Here is a 16,578-nt window from a genome sequence, read left to right on the forward strand (position 1 = left end):
TACTTATTATGGTCTTAAATTCTCTCATGTGTTCTTATTATTATTGCTATCGAGTCCTGGGAGTTATGAATACCCAAAATTTAGCTGCTTATCTAGTCTCCAGTCAAAATAGAATGATTCGATAGTATCCTGAACTATAACATTTGGTCAGTTAATAGAGTCAGTACGAGTCCAGTCAAGCCTAGTACAGTCTAGTGATTAGTTCAGTGTCGATTCAGTTAGGAGTATGATTCAACACTGAGCAAACTCATGGATGGGGGCATTCCTGCCAGCAGAGGGTTTAACCCTTAGTAGCAGTGCCTGAGTTACAGAACTACGTAGCTAGCATAGGGTAAATCGCATTCCTGTTAGACTAGGGTTGATGTAATATTGCGACTCAGACTCACACATAAGTGCACTTGATCGTTCAAGTAATATAGTGATTTGGACAATCAGATATCGTTCCCACGAAGACTAAGCAACTAGAAATTTAACCAACTTTTAGTTTTAGACAATGAGTATTAAGTGTTGTAAGGTATCAAGATGATTTTGAATTTGAGAATACAAATGTAAATTATTAAATAAGAAATAAAAGTGAATGACTAGAGCAAATCAAGAAACGGTTGTAAATAAAAAATGATATGAATTCCAGGGTTGAGGCTTTTCGAACAATCATACGAATCTCCCTTCTTATAGTATTCTAATTGGTTATCGGGTTGTTAGTTCGCAAGGTTTAGGCAATGATTTTTGTCTCCCGACCTCAAATCTTTTATCTATTGAATACTGCAGCTACAACTCCCGTAGAGATACAACAATTCTCCTAGATTCATTAAGTACTCTTCTTGCAACTGAATCAAACAAGGCTTCTAGGTATATCCCTATCCTAGATGCTAATTCAAACCCCTTATTTTATAAAAAGGAAAGAACCTTGCCCTATAATTTCCTTATTCTAATCTACGATTCTCCTCCCAGATTAACATAGAAATATAAATTTATTCTAATGGCGGCCAAGCATTAAAATAGTAAGCTATAGAAATTAAGAAAAATCCAGATGATAATCCAAAAAGAAACTACTATAAAGAATATCAAAGAGTAATCATGTTCTTGGCCTCAACTCCAGAACAAGGGTCTTTAGCCACTCATGTTTGAATTTAACATCCAAAATAAGCAATTAACCATAGCAAGAGTGAATCTTGAAATAAAGAAGTTGAAAAGAATGTCTAAGAACCCTAAAAGAGAGAACTTTTTGCTTTTCCACCGCTCCTCTGCTTTCCAAAAGTCCCCTAAATTATCCTAAATTTTTCCTTTTATAGCTGGAACAAAATACTAAAAATCTTCCTAATTTTGCTAGACGGCGCGTTGCACTATGCCATCCAATGCCATTTTCAATCAAAATTTGGGCAATCATGAAATTCAATTATTCAGTGAAATTATGAAATACATACTTATCGTGACATGACACTATCGCGGTGAGCCACTGGATTTAGACAATTGTGAAATATCCTTCCTCCGCAGTGTGCTAAACTTCCAGGTCGCATAAATTGACAATTGGGACTACACCGCGAAGCGGTGAAATCACAAATCTACACTGGGAAATGACAACTGTGACTTCCTTCTTCTCCGCGATGCGCCATAATCGCGGACCAACACTGGATTTCACCAAATGGGAATTTTACCTTCTCCGCATTGTGACATAATCGCGCTCCTCCACTGGAATTCAACCAACGCCATTTTGTTGGTCTGCGCGATGCGGAGGCTCTATAAATGGGAATTTTTGATTTTTAGCTTGACTTTTTGAGCTATATTTCAATACCTTCTAATCCTTCAATCATTCTATATCATCACTGTATCCAACCACGTCCAATTCTTCAAGATTTTAGGCTGAAAGCACTAATCATATCCATTAGGCACGAAACAGAATTAAAGCTGAAATATACTCAACATTTTATATAAAAGTTCTCGAAACAAGTCCAAATCTGGGTGCATATTGGTGCTTTGAATATATAAATATGCCCAAGATCACCACTCCACACTTAAAACCTTGTTCATCCTCGAGCAATTTAATTCACAAGCACAATCACTTCCTCTTTACACCATAATCTTAATGTTATGTTACAATGGGCACTTACACTTTGCAATATTGTATTCTCCCATGAACATGTCATAACCTTTTTAGCACATAAGACAAGTTGTTTCAATTTTTTTCTATCTCACAATGAATTTCCAACTTATCGGCAAACTTAATTTAAGTACTCAATACAAAAACACACCAAGTACCCCGACTTTCATCCGCATGCATCCTCTCTCAAAGAAAGCTTCCCCATACTTAACTCACAATAATATCAATACACAAATAAGGGAAGTATCAAAATCAGTTCACTCTCTCTCAACAAAGAAGTCATACATGTTAGTTAATGAACCATAAGCTTGCCCTTAGTGTACTACTCCACTAATAGTTGGGCGATGGGATGGAGGATCAACTAAGTTTTTTCGCGTTGTAATGAAGGCTAGGGGATGGGTAGGTTCTATTTGTGAAATAGTAACTATCGTACCTAAGCGCTTTAATACATAAACTGTCAAATACATCACCATTATCTCCCCATTCTTTTATTTTTCACCCCCTTTTTCATTTAGCTTATTCATCAAACCATGGTGGGAGTATTAAATTTTTCCTCAGAAATACATTCCTTTTTTCACACCAATTTTATGCTATGCACCCCTATTATAGCCACCCTTAACTTTAGCAACTTACCTTCGTTAAGGTGCACATTATCCAAAATGTACCAGGGCCAAAACAGGTTCATTGTAACATTTATAGCTCAAATTAGAAGCTTTTTAAAGCACAATTCTTTTTTTACTAACTCCCAACCACACCACGAACGTTCAAAATCAATAACCACTACTTAGGGGCTTCAATTTCACCTTTTCCTTCTTATTTTTCAAACTCCTTACTCCTCTTTATTTTGTACTAAAATAAATAGGAGTTTATTTGGATTAAATTAAGATTTATCAAAGAAAGGATAGAGCTACATATACGGCTACCAAAGAATAGGCTAAAGGCTCAACGGGGCTGACTAGGACTATGTACAAGGGTAGGTATATTTAGGCTAAAACATGGCTGTCAAAGAAATGCCTACATCACTTCCTACACCCAACACCTTTTATTTCACTTTATAAACACACCAGGCAAGTTCTAGACATTACTAGACATGTAGAATATAAGCTAATCCCCACACTCACAGTGCATGCACGGAATCACATCGAGTCCTTAAGGTTCCCGATCTCTTCCTTCATTGAATTCAAAATTAATAAAACACATTAGATTTCACCTATAAAGATCAAACCATTTGTACTTAATTCCCTTCTTAAAATCAACACACTTTTATGTTTTAAATTACTGCAAAGATGGCCCACTCCACACACTCCTCTAAGATAGTGATTAGGTTCTTGTTTATTCTTTACTTCTTACGACCACTCCCCTTAAGATGGTCGTCATCCATCTATCATAGGGGATGGCAACTAACTATGACTATTTATTCCTAATTACCAAAGAGGGCAAAAATAAATACTTGAAACTGAAATTTTGCCAATGAGGGAGAAAATGATAATAAAAACAATTACTTTGAACTAAAAGCATGCGATAAATACCAAAGAGGGAAAATTGCAATCCACAAAGTTACTAACTATTACAGACCAGTTTTCCAAATAGCTAGAACTTGCAAAAATCAACAAAACAAAAAATTACAATTGTTCAGCCAGAATAAAAAGAAAGAAGATGAAGCAGTAAAATACGAACCCACCACCCCACAGTTAAAGCACTATCCCAGTGCTTTCAAATAAGCATATGGTAGGGTGGCATTATACTTCCTGATCACTCAAATGGAACTATAGCAGTCATGTGATCAGCAGTCCCATCCATTTCATCACCATCATCATTAGCTCCATTATCAGACTAGTCCTCCTTATTCGAATCTATATCTGAATCCCTTACCTTCGCTCCTCATCCATAGGAATAACATCATCAACAGGCTCCACAAAGTCTGGACTAATTCGCAGCAAGGTCTTAGCATAATATCCAAGGGGGTAATCTATCTCAACATCTCAAAGCTCCTCAGGTGTGGCAAGTCTACCCCTAATATTCAACTACAATATTTGAAGAGCATACATTCTAGATGAAATCTCATCAGCTCGGGTTTGGCACTCAGCTATGGTCAAAATTGGGTCATTTACCCTAGATGTACTCCTGGCTGTAGTGATATCCATAGGGCAAGTCAAAACACCGAGCTTATAGTTCAGCTCTTCCTCATCTGCCCAGTGCCTTTGCAAAAATCGGGTTTCCAATCCTACAATAGCAAAATTGTGCCTAGCCTGGGTGCGTGCCTTCTTCATAGCAGAAAAAATTACATGCCCCAAATTAACATCAACATCATTGCACATTAGCGCATAAATCAAACATACTCAATCCCTAGTGACTTCCATCATATGCTTTCCCTGAATCAAGCAAGAGTAGATAATACGACCCCATATCCTAGCCTCCTTGTTCATCTGAGCATAAGGAAAAGAAGAATGTAGGCCAGTGACACGATGCCTAGTCCAACGAGCTAAAAAATGTACCCTGCACAACAGATGCCTGATGTGAGCATATGGGGGAGTAAAAATGAACTGCCTCAAGAAGTTTGGGTTTGCCTCTGGTATAACCAACAACTTATTATTATCTACAGCAGTGAAATGAATTACCTTCTCGCGAATTTTCAACTTATGAACTAAGTGCAGATTGTACCCAGTAGGCTGATGAAAGATGAAATTCATATTTATTGCCTCAATCATTTATACCATAGATCGGCATTCCCTCAATAAACTTGCACGATTAATAAATACCTCAGGAATATACTTGGAATTTGTATTCTTGGATTACCACTGCTTCCCAGCTTTGTTAACAGCTTTGAATCTAAATTTTTGGACCTGCCCATACTGAAGTGGTGGTGCCCGAGGTACCCTAGTGAGTTGATTTTCAAATGGCCTGCTCCTTTTCCTTGCTGGTGTAGAAGTGCCAGCCTTTGCCTTTTCTTTGATTGGTTGGGGCTCCATAATACCCATATCAAACCATGGATGCAACAAATAATTAAGTAGGTGAAATAACAGTGACACTAGCTTCAACTGATTATGGAATAGGGGTAAATGACCATCCCACACTTAGTTGTTAGCTAGGGCATATGCATTAAAATATAGGGTACTCAGACTTCCCCTTTTTGTAACACTATCAACACATTTAAGTATGTCATATTGCTCTTAGTGACAACTATCAGATAAGCCAAAACACACTAAGATGATACATATACAGTCACACCTGCTATTTTATTACCCTATCGTCCCTATGATAATACATTACAGCTGACCAAAATAATGGCCTCTTTACACACATTATATGCCCTAGTCCTATATTTGTATCAACTAAAGAGTAATCCTATCAGTTGTAGTACAAACATAAAATCAAGTTCTAATTAATTCTAAGCTATGACAGGACAAATAGAAGAAGCAATACCTATAAACTTTAGTCCTTAGTCATTCTCACAACACAAAGCATCTTTACAGCTATTCAATTCTAGTTACTCAAGAAGAGACTATGAACATTACTGTTTTGATGAAGCATTTCACATATAGGTGTATTCACATAAAATTCAACTACATCAACTAAAATGCCAACATTCCCAAAATTAAAGTGCTACAATGCAAGATAAATCAGAAGCAATTTTAAAATAGAAGAACCAGCCCCCTTGTTACACATTGGTATGCATCATGTCATTTCAAATCAGCGAAAATCCCATAATAATGTAGTGAACTTTACCCCTTGATTAGCAAATCAGATAATATATATCCACAATTAAAACGGCAAGTATAATCAATAATATTCCACCCTAAAACCCCAAATTGAAATACCTCTAATTTTTAAACCTCATTGCTTCAAACATCTAGTGACAACATCCTACGTCCACAAGCCTCTTAACAATTAATAGACCAAAGTAGTAAAAATTTCCCAAATCAACATACCTATTCCATCATTAGCTTACCAATTCATCAAATACACATAAGATTGTGAAGACTCTGATGAAGGAATCATAATAAATTTAAGAAAATCAGAGCATTTGGTGCTATAATGTACAAGAATAAAAAAGTAAAACCACATTATTCCCAAGGAGTATCAGAATACTTAGCAAAACAAAGACAAATATAAGTCTATAAGTACTTACCTCAATAATTGAGAAAAGGATGAAATCTTGACGGGATTTTGAGAGTATTAGTTGGTGTAAAGGGGATGGGAGATGGCGCTAAAGAGGAGAAGTGAAGGGGTTTAGGGTTTAGGGTATATATAGAGAGGCGGGTCGGGGTAGGTTAATTTAAAATTTTATGTTTGATTTTTACCCCCACTGCAAAGCGGTGGTATCGCATCGAGCCACTGGAAAAAGCCAATCGCCATTTTATCATCGACCACGATGTGGTAGTATCGCGATAAGTCACTAGAATTGGATAATTATCAATTTTCCAGACTATGCAACACGTTAGTATCGAGCCAAGCCACTGGAATTTGACAATTGTCAAATAACCCCTCTCCGCGACGTGGAAGAATTGTGGACCTTGACTGGAATTCGACAATTGTTAATCCACTTGGTTCCGCAATGCGCTATTCTCACAAATCAGATTTTCAGTATATTTTTATCTCTTTTCTTACCTGTAGAGGACCCTAACTTACACACATCATTTTGCAAACCTGATTACTCTTCTCAAATATGGTAATCTTCTTATTTTCGCTTTACAAATCCCTGTATCTCAAACAAAGACAACAAATATTGTAAGAAAAAGTGGGTTGCCTCCCACTCAGTGCCTTAGTTTTAGTCGTGGCATGGCTCATTTTTTTGTATTTTCCTTTTCTTTTACAAGCTAAAAATTAAACTACTTATTATATTACAAGTATGGGTTGCCTCCCACATAGCGCCTTATTTTACGTCGTGGCATAACTTAGCTCAGTTTTACTCATCAGCAAAAGTTATGGACTCCTTGTATTTATTCGGATGATCCACCCAATAATGCTTTACAAGCTGTACATTCACCAGGAACTTTTCCCTCTTCTCTTTATTCCATAACTCTACAGCTCCATGAGGTGTCATTCGCACTACTTCAAAAGGTCCAGACTATTTAGATCACAATTTACTAGGGAACAACTTAAGTCTTGAATTGAACAATAAAACAAGTTGTCTGGGTTCAAACACTCTCTCTTGAATTTGTTTATCATGACACCTTTTGGTCTTCTCCTTATATAGCTTGGCATTTTCATAGGCATAATGCCTAAACTCATCAAGTTCATTCAGTTGCAATAATCATTTCTCTTCCGCAACTTTCATCTTAAAATTTAAATTTCTCACAGCCCAATATGCTTGATGTTCTAACTCCATAGGCACATGACATTCTTTACCATAAACCAACCGATATGGAGCATCCCAATGGGTGTCTTATAAGCTGTTCTGTAAGCCCAAAGTGCGTCATCTAATTTCTTGGCCCAATCTTTTTGCTGCCTAATCACAATCTTCTGTAATTTCTTCTTAATCTCCTGATTTGACACCTCTACTCGTCCACTTGTTTGGGGACAGTGGAAACCTTGTGCCTAACACCGTATTTAGCAAGAAGATCTTTGAACAAAGTATTGATAAAGTGCATACCTCCATCACTAATTATCGCTCTAGGTGTACCAAATCGGGAAAATATATTCTTCTTCATAAATTTCAGCACCACCCTTGCATCATTAGTCGGACTAGCCACAGCTTCCACCCATTGAGAGAGTAGTCAATAGCTTAAAGAATGTACAGATTACCTCTTGAAGGTGGGAAAAGGCCCATGAAATCTACTCGCCAGACATCAAAGACTTAAACTTCAAAATATTGTTAAGGGGCATCTCATGATGCCTAGATATTGTGCCCAACCTTTGACATTGATCATAATTCTTCATGAAATCAATTACGTCCCTAAACAACGTAGGCCAGAAAAAACCATATTGCAGCACTTTTCTAGCAGTCCTCTCACCCCATGATGTCCACCATAAGGAGATGAGTGGCAATCTTGAAGCACCTTTGAAAATTCAACCTCTGGGATATACCTACGAATAAATCCATCTGGACCCTACTTGAAAAGATATAGTTCATCCCAAATATAGGAATGTGAATCATGAAGCAATTTCTTCCTTTATTGTATGGTGGCATTAGGAAGGTACACCTCACAATCTATCAAATTCATAATATTAGCATACCATGGGAACTCAACTGCATCTAAAGACAAAAACATTTCATTAGGAAACTCTTCCTTAATACTAAGAGAGTCATCAACAATATGGTTTCGACTTTTCAGCTATGACAAATGGTCAGCAACTTGATTTTCAGCTCCTTTACGATCTGGAACCTCAAGATCGAATTCTTGTAGTAGCAGAATCCACCTAATCAGTCGAGGCTTTATATCCTTCTTATTCAAAAAATACTTAATGGTAGCTTGGTCAGTATAACACCTCGAAAAATGGGTCCCGGAGCGTAACACGGTGCTTAAGGTTACGAGTAGCCCTAAGCTAACCCTTTGAGCCATTTTCATTCATTTCAACACAAATCAATGGGGTTTTCATAAATAACCCTCAAATATCAACAGAGTAATCATCATCCAAGAATAAAAGAATTTTAGAAAGATAACAAAATATGACTTATTAGTCAACTCCCAACATCTATACTAGTCTGACAAGCCTCTAAGAAAATCAATAAAACCAGCGAGCCATTGAGATATGCCCAAACTGACTCATACTCAGTTATCAAATGTAAACAATTCCGTGAAACCAACATCAGACATCACATCCTTGGAACATGAGGACTCACCACAATAGAGAATGTAGAACAGCGTGCCTAAAGAATAACTGTCAAACCTAGAACTGAGCACCTGAACCTACATTCTGAGAAAATACAACCCACATATGAAGATGTGGGTCAGTACCATGGAAAGGAACCGAGTATATAGGGGTGTATGCAGTTGTATAAACATCATCATCATAAATATTTATAAGAAATATGTAGGATGTATGAAAACTCACATAGCCCGAAGAAAATCATCATAATCATGGGAGGATGAAATAAGTACAATAACACATGTGAGTCACCATATAATTTGTTAATCACTTTCAGTTCATCAAGAATATCAATTCTCATAATGTAAATATCATTTAAATCTTTCGAAAGAATAACTTTCACAATTCCACTTTCAAATTACTTCACCATTCACCACAGACACAAGGAAACATACACACACTGGGAGATCCTATAACTGACATAAACCATGTGAACTACATGGAGTCCAACGTACAATCCACGTTGGGGAGAGCCATCCTATGCTTGCCATTGGAGTAGGACTATCGATATCAAATCCACACAAACTAGTGATCACTATATAAATCAGTCTCAGGCTTACTCCTACGGGGGCACGTAGTTCTAGGGAAGTAAGGTCACTTTATACCTTCCACTCGGTGCTAAAGATTTCTCCCAGACTTAGCTTAGATCATTTCAAAGACAATCCACAACAAAAAAATTTCAGTAATATATAAATATACATCGGGAGCCATCATGCTTTCCATCTATCAAAATCAACCACGTTGTGGATTTCTTTCACACTCGAGTTCAAAACAACTCCATTAAGACCAAAAGGTCAAATCATTCAAAATATCTCAAATATTCAACATCAACGTGCTTATAACACACACTTTCTCAAAGAAACATAATTTCCAATGGGGATTCACGACCCAAATATCAAAATCATGATAAACATCATTCAAGATTCATGCTTTATATCTCCACACATATAAATTCATCTTTCAAAATCATAAAAATCAAGATTTCATAATAACCATCATAAGATATAGGTTCATGCGTCAAATTCGTAAAAATTAAATAAAAATCATGCCTTTGTAAAGAAAATTACTTTTGGGCACAAGAACGAAAGAGAGTTCTTGTTGAAAACCCCCACATACCTTGAATGATGAACTTTAGATCGATACTCATTTTTGAGATGTTAATCGTGCCTTTGAATGATGGTTCTTGGAGTTCTTGAACTAGGAACTTGGAATCTTGAATAAATTTACGAAATTAATGGTGAACTTTGGAGGTTCTTGAAGTTAGATGTAGGAGCTTAGGGTTTTCTTTTTGAGGGAATTTGATGAAATATAACATATAATGCTTCTCATAGGCTTGAATATAGGGTTTAGACGGATTTTGGGTGAGGAAAAATGACCTAAACGCCCCTAAAAATAAAAAAATTCTCGAATTTATCCTTTGGTGGACTATTTTGATAGTCTGAAGTAGATCAACCATAATGTTTTACTTCGATATTTAAATTGAATGAAACTAATTTCATTAAAAAGAGGACTCTCATATCTTTCCGTTGATGTATAGTATCTCACCCAGATCATTGTGTACGAGGAGTTATGGTCGTTTGAAGTTGACCCAAAATTCACTTTTGATAGGCTGAAGTAGATCGACCATAACTTTTTTCCCAGTAGACAAATTGGATGAAACCAATTTCATTGGAAAGAGGACTAGCAGAGCTTTCCGTTGATATATAGTAGATTACCCAGATCATTATGTACAAGGAGTTATGATCGTTTAAATTTGGAGCAAAAATACTCCAGGCCTCAGTACTATTTCCTGCACGTTTTACAATTCACTACTATTCACAATTCGATCGGAATGTTCATAACTCGTCGCTCGGGTGTCCATTTTTGATGATCCACATATCGTTGGAAAGATTATTAGATAATCTACACAATGGTGGGTCATAATATAAGACATTCCGCATGGAAAATTTATAATTCATTGTAGAAGATAGAACCTAACACGTTTTCGCACAAAATTTCAACAAAAAATTTCCCGGGGTATTACATCATCCCCCCCCTTGGAAACATTCATCCTTGAATGATGCTAGACATGCCAAGATTGGATAGGAAATAGAGCATACAGCTGAAACCATTCGTTAGACACATCACCACATCGTTTCTCACTCCGAATGCAACATAGAATGCGTAAATTCAAGAAACTACAGCTGAACACATAATAAATGAAAGCTGAACTGCTGCAACTTTTATCAAAAGTGCATGATTTAGGAAAGAACGGTACCTTCGTATTGATCGGAGTTAGCGGAAAATAGGTGCGGGTACTTGGATCGTATATCCGCCTCAGCTTCCCAAGAACCACCCTCGACAGATTGGTTTCGCCACAACACCTTACCAAGGGAACTTCTTTGTTCCTTAGTCTTCGGATACTGAAATGAAGAATCTCAACAGGAATCTCATCAAAAGAAAGATTTTCTTGAATGTTAGCACTCACAGAGGAATCTACTACCAAAGCATCGCTAATATGCTTTCTAAGCATGGAGACATGGAATATTAGATGAACAGATGACAACTCGGAAGGTAACTCGACCTCATAAGCTACCTTACCAACATGGTTAAGAATTTTGTCAGGACCAACATAACGGGGACTAAGCTTTCCCTTCTTTCTGAATCTCTTCACCCCCCTCATGGGTGAAATTTTCAGATACACTAGATCACCAACTTCAAACTCCAGGTCTCTCCTTCTAATATCCGCATATGACTTCTGACAACTCTACGCAGTTTTCAACCTTTCCCTAATCAACTTAACTTTTTCCAAAGCCTCAAATACGGAATCAGGACCACTCACAGCCGCTTCACCTACCTCGAACCAACCTATGGGTGATCTACACTTTCTCCCATATAAGGATTCAAATGGAGCCATGCCAATACTAGAGTGGAAACTATTATTGTAAGCAAACTCTATCAACGGTAAGTGATAATCCCAACTTCCCTTAAAGTCAAGTGTACAAACTCTCAACATATCCTTTAAGGTCTGGATGGTCCACTCAGCCTGACCAATCGTCTGCGGATGAAAAGCAGAACTCAAAAGCACTTGGGTACCAAGACCCTTCTGAAAAACTTTCCAAAATTGCGAAGTGAACTGAGTACCCCTATCTGAAATGATAGACAAGGGAACCCCATACAGTCTGACTAGCTCTCGGATATACAATCTAGCGTAATCCTCAGCAGTATATGAAGTATGAACAGGCAACAAATAAACAGACTTAGTCAACCTATCAACACAACCCAAATAGAATCATGATGGCATCGGGAAGGAGGTAAACCAATCATGAAGTCCATATTTATCTCTTCCCATTTCCAGGTGGGAATACTAAACTCTTGCATCATACCACCAGGTCTTTGGGGTTCAACCTTAACCTGTTGGCATGTTGCACACTTAGCTATAAACGCTGCTATATCTTTCTTTATGCCACTCCACTACTAGATTTCTTGCAAGTCTCGGTACATCTTGGTGGCACTAGGATGAATAGAATATCGCACCCCGTGTGCTTCAGCCATAATCCTCTATCTTAGATCATCAATATTCGGGACACACAATCTACCCTGCAATCTCAACACACCATCTCCCCCTTGGGAGAAAACCTCTACTTTGTAGTCCTTGACTGACTCCTTCTGTTTGACCAAACTAGAATCTAAGTATTACTTTTCCTTCACTTTCGAAACCAAGGAGGATTCGAAACTACTCTGAACCCCTATACTACCTTCAGCAGAGTCAAACAACCTAATCCCCAATCTAGCCAAACGATGTACATCACGAGCCAACTCTTTCTTACCTTCTACCATATGCAAAACACTACCCATGGACACTCTTCTTAGGGCATCCACCACAACATGGCCTTGCTCGGATGGTACAACACACTCATATCATAGTCCTTTAACAATTCTAACCATCGTTTCTTCCTAATATTCAATTCTCTCTGGGTAAACACATACTTCAGACTCTTATGATCAGCCAAAACATCAACATGGACACCATACAAATAGTGTCTCCAGATTTTCAAAGCAAACACAATAGCAGCCAACTCAAAGTCATGGGTGGGGTAATTTTTCTCATGGGGTTTCAACTGTCTAGAAGCATAAGCTATCACCTTACCCTTCTGCATCAATACGTAACCCAATCCAACTTTTAAAGCATCACAGTACACCACAAAACCATCAACACCATCAGGAAAAGTCAAAACAGGGGCTGAAGTGAGTCGAGTCTCCAACTCCTGAAAACTCTTCTCATAAGATTCGGACCACAAGAACTTCACTTTCTTTTGGGTCAATCGAGTCATAGGAGACGCTATAGAGGAGAAACCCTCAACAAAATGGTGGTAATAGCTAGCTAAACCCAAGAAACTTTGGATATTAGTTGGAGAAATAGGTCTAGGCCAATTTCTAATAGCTTCGGTCTTTTGGGGATCAACTCTAATACCCTCGAAAGAAATGATATGACCCAGAAAAGCAACTGAACTTAGCCAAAACTAACAGTTACTGAACTTGGTAAACAACTTGTGATCTCTAAGGGTTTGCAAGACAGTTCAGAGATGATCGAAATATTCATCCTCACTACGGGAGTACACCAGTATATCATCGATGAACACTATGACAAACATATCTAGATATGGTCTGAACACTCGATTCATGAGGTCCATGAAAGCTGTTGAGGCATTAGTTAACCCGAAAGACATAACAAGAAACTCAAAATAGCCATAACGAGTTTGAAAAGCGGTTTTCGAGATGTCACACTCCCTAACTTTGAGTTGATGATAGCTAGAACGAAGGTCTATATTTGAGAAATAACTTGCACCTTGTAATTGGTCAAACAAATCATCTATTCTCGGAAGGGGGTACTTATTTTTGACTTTATTTAGTTAGCGGTAATCAATGCACATACGCAAAGAGCCATCTTTCTTTCTCACAAACATCATAGGAGCACCCCAAGGAGAAACACTGGGCCTTATGAAACCCTTATCTAGTAGATCTTTAAGTTACTCTTTCAACTCTTTAAGTTCTGCAGGGGCTATACGGTAAGGAGAAATAGAAATGGGCTTAGTATCGGGAAGAAGATCAATCCCAAATTCTATCTCTCTATCAGGAGGTATCCGTGGGAGAATATCCGGAAAGACATCAGAAAACTTATTGACAACGTTAACAGACTGGAGAGTTGCAGTTTAGGACTTAGTGTCTTTGACTCTAACCAAATGGTAAATACACCCCTTGGAAATAAGCTTTCTATCTTTGAGGTAAGACATAAAATGACTCTTGGGTGACACAGAATTCCCAGACCACTCAAACACGGATGCACCTAGAAACTGAAACTTGAATACAAGGGTTTGACAATCAATAGAGGCATAAGAAGAATACAGCTAGTCCATACCCAGAATCACATCAAAATCTACCATGTCTAACTCAATCAGATCAGCCAACATGACTCTATGAAAAATGGTAACAGGATACTTTTCATACACTTTTTGGGAAACAATCAAATCACCCACTGGGGTAGAAACTAGGATAGGCTCAGGAATAATCTCAGGACTCATTTCAAAATTCACAGCAATCAAAGCTGTAACATATGAGAAACTGGATCCAGGATCTAACAAAGCATACACATCAAACTAAATATATAAAGCATACCAGTAACAACATCGGGAGAGACCTCCTATTCCTGGTAGGATGGTAAAGCATAGAATTTATTCTGGTGCTGCCCACTAGTATTGCTAGAAGAGGCACCCTGAGCTGGGGCTGGGCGAGTCGCTGGAACTGGAGCACTAACAGTCTGAGTCTGGGTCTTAGGACGATAGTCACGATGCCTTTGTCCATCCTGTGGACAATCTCTAACTCTGTGACCCATGTCACCACACCGAAGAAACCCCCTCTTTTCACCCCAACACTCACCCGAATAAGCCTTACCACACTTAGGACACAGAGGATGATTTGGCTTACTGCTAGCACTGTACTGGGACCTGGATGCATATGACCTGCTACCTTGCTCCTGCCTACCTCTAGGCACAGGAGCACTAGCAGATGATGATGATGGCATAGACGAACGATCCTGATACTGAGGGCGACTCCCTCTCTGCGATCTAGTCTAACCCTATTCGTGTTGCTCGAACCTAGCTCTCTTATTCCCTCTCATTCTATCTCTCTCCTTAATCTTATCTACCTCAATCAATTGGGCATGAGTCATCAGCCTAGAAAGATTCATCTCACTATTCATCATAGCAGACCTACACTCCTTAACCACATATCTAGACACTTCAGTCACAAACTTACTCATACTATCCCGATTATCAGCCACTAAGTCAGGAGCATACTTGGCCAACTGATTGAACTTTAGATAGTACTCCCTAACGGTCATAGAGCCCTGTCGCAGGTTCATAAAATCTTCCACCTTCGCCTCCCTCAACTCCAAAGGGAAAAACTTATCCAGGAATGCATCTTGGAACTCTTGCCAAGTTGTAGGGACAGCTCCCTTACCTCCACCTTTCCTCCAAGCAATAACCCAGTCATAAGCAAGGTCTTTCAACCTATATGCAGCCAACTACACACTATGTTCCTCAGATATATGCATGACCTGAGTAATCTTCCACACCTCCTCTAAAAACAACCATGGATCCTCATTAGACTTGGACCCATAGAATTCTGGTGGATTCATCCGCATGAAGTCACGGATCCTGACAGCAGCTGAATCACCTCCTTGCTGTTGTGGAGCCGTGGCTGGGTTGGCCTGAATATTTGCAGTAATAGCTTAGGCCAGCGCCTGAAAAGCTGCTCGAAATTCAGCATGAGATATGTTTTCATTCAATGGGTCAGCGGGTTGAGGTTGCTGACCATCATTATTTCTTCTCGCTCGACATGGAGGCATATTTCTAAAAGAGAAGAGCACGACTCAATAGCAGAGAGACACTTTAATCATGATAGACTTCTGAAATAAAGAATCACACTTTTTTCTAAAATATCTTGTAGCCTCTTGCTCATAGATATGGCGCGCTACACACCGATGATTGAGAATCTACTTAGCGCGGCTTGTCAGACTCCCTAGGACACCTTAAAACCTTAGGCTCTGATACTAAGTTTGTAACGCCCTAGAAAATGGAACTGGAGCATCACACTATGCTTGAGGCTACGAGTAGCCCCAAGCTAACCCTTTGAGCCATTTTCATTCAGTTCAACACAAATTAATGGGGTTTTCATAAATAACCCTCAAATATCAACAGAGTAATCATCATCCAAGAATAAAAGAATTTCAGAAAGATAACAAAATACGACCTATTAGTCAACTCCCAACATCTATACTAGTCTGACAAGCCTCTAAGAAAATTAATAAAACTAGTGAGCCATTGAGATATGCCCCAACTGACTCATACTCAGTTATCAAATGTAAATAATTCCATGAAACCAACATCAAAAATCACATCCTCAGAACATCCGGACTCACCACAAAAGAGGATGTAGAATAGCGTGCCTAAAAAATCACTGTCAAACCTAGAACTGAGCACCTGAACCTACATTCTAAGTAAATGCAGCCCACATCCGAAGATATGGGTCAGTACCATGGAAAGGAACTGAGTATATGGGGGTGTATGCAATTGTATAAACATCATCATCATAAATATTTATAAGAAATATGTAGGATGTATGAAAGACTC

Source organism: Capsicum annuum, chromosome 5, assembly GCF_002878395.1.
Source record: "Capsicum annuum cultivar UCD-10X-F1 chromosome 5, UCD10Xv1.1, whole genome shotgun sequence".
NCBI lineage: Eukaryota > Viridiplantae > Streptophyta > Magnoliopsida > Solanales > Solanaceae > Capsicum > Capsicum annuum.